Source organism: Peromyscus eremicus, chromosome 1 (assembly GCF_949786415.1).
Source record: "Peromyscus eremicus chromosome 1, PerEre_H2_v1, whole genome shotgun sequence".
Taxonomy (NCBI): Eukaryota; Metazoa; Chordata; class Mammalia; order Rodentia; family Cricetidae; genus Peromyscus; species Peromyscus eremicus.
In genome coordinates this window covers 173,599,437-173,601,347 of record NC_081416.1, presented here as the reverse complement: position 1 = coordinate 173,601,347, position 1,911 = coordinate 173,599,437, and positions in this window count along the sequence as shown.

The following is a 1,911-nucleotide window of genomic DNA, read 5'->3' as shown; positions in this document are numbered from 1 at the left end:
AAGGGGAGCAACTGAGTTTACATGTCCGTGATCAGTGAGTGACCCCTTCTCCCTTCCTATGCTACTGTGGGGGAAACTCTTTATCAATGGTGTGAAAAATGGAGAAACATTCTTGGCCAAAATTACTAAGCCATTAAAAAAAGCCAGCATAAAACAGAAATGCAAAGGAGTTAAGAAGAGCCTGGGGTCTGAATCAAATGCATAGTCAATCCTCAGAATTCGTGGGGAACGGAATTCAGGAGCTTAGCACACCCCAAAAACTGTGGAAGCTCTTGAAATCCCATGTTAAACAGGGTATAGTGTTTGCATGGAGCTAAACACATCCCTCACCTGCTCCAGTCATTTCTGATACTTAATACCGATACTGTCTAGGCAACAGACATACGTGTAAAGTGAGGAATGGCGGCCGGAGTCACATTGTCCATTGGGCGGAATGTGTTCCTAAATAGTTTTGAGCTGCATCCAGTCTGCTTCCTTATCAATGCGGACTCCCTGTAGCCCACTTCTGCAGCCTCTAACGTGCATCATTTTGTCACCTGCGTATATGTGCACAGACACATAGATACATTTACCGTGTGCAGTGTGATGTGAGAGCGCCTATTAATAATCAAGATGAGAATAGAAGAACCCCCATTCTCCTCAGCCAAGCTACCAAGGTGGGTGGATTAGATGACAAATTGCCGTCATTGAAACCCCTACATGTTGTGGATTCTGACATTGCGGAATGACACAAACCCATTCATCTGTTTCTGGCACAGTGTGCTCCAACGCAGCCATGTGCCGATCCATCAACTCGAGGTGGGGCTAACCCTGCCTGCCTGCCTTTCTAAAAGTCATCTAGAGATGCATAGCTTTCCCTTTTTCCTTGCTTTTAGCTGCTTCTCTTTCTTCCAGGCACTGGGAATGGCCTGGTCCTGCGTTCTTCCACACTCTGGGCTTCTTCGCTCTTTTCTGAAGCTCCTCCCCCTCCCTTCCCAGTAAAGCTGCTTGTCTGCCCTGTGGTTGGTGTGCCCTGCTGACCTCCACGTGGGACTCACATCCCTGGCTCCGCCCTTCCTCGTCTCCATCTCCCTTTCCAGGCAGCTGCCAAGATTTCCATTTGAATGCCCTGCTCTGTCCTTTCTATTTTTGAAACGTATTTAAAATTTTTCATTTTATGTATGGGTGTTTCACCCGCATGTAAGTCTGCGTGCTGCTTACATACCTGCCTGAGGCACATGCAGGCCAAGAGAAGACACTGTAGACACCAGAAATAAACTTGCAGAGGGTTGTCAGCTGCCATGTGGTGCTGGGAACCAAACCTGGGTCCTCCGGAAGAACAGCCAGTGCTCTGAACCACTGAGCCATTCTCTAAGGTTCCTTTTTTTTTTTCTTTTTTCTGACAGGGTCTCACTGTGTAGCCCTGGCTGGCCTTGAACTTGCTATGGACATCAGGCCGACCTAGGAGTCACAGAAATGTGCCTGCTAGTCTGGCGTTAAATGGGTGCATTACCACCTCAGGCCAGCCCCTGTATTTGATTCCCAGCACTGGAGAGGGATTCAGAAGACAAAGAAATCTAATGGAAAGCAGAAAATACGGCCACCCCTTGGAATCATTGAGACCTTTGTTCAAATGACGGTAAGCCCCGTTCACAAATTCTAATTTAATTGTTCTGTAATGGAATGCAAGCATGGGCAACTTTTAATCACCTACTGGTGCTGTAACTAGGCGGTTGTCATGGTTAAGGGTGTCAGTTGGAAAGACGCTAGAATCTCCGGTGACAGGTCACAGGCACACCTGTGAGGGCTTATCTACATGGGGGCAGCCTCAGAGAATGTCTGGAGAGATTATCTCGGTCACTTAGTACAAGTGACAAGACCGGTCTCCAGTGAGGGTGGAACTGCCCCCTGGCCAGGGCTTCCTGGACCGTG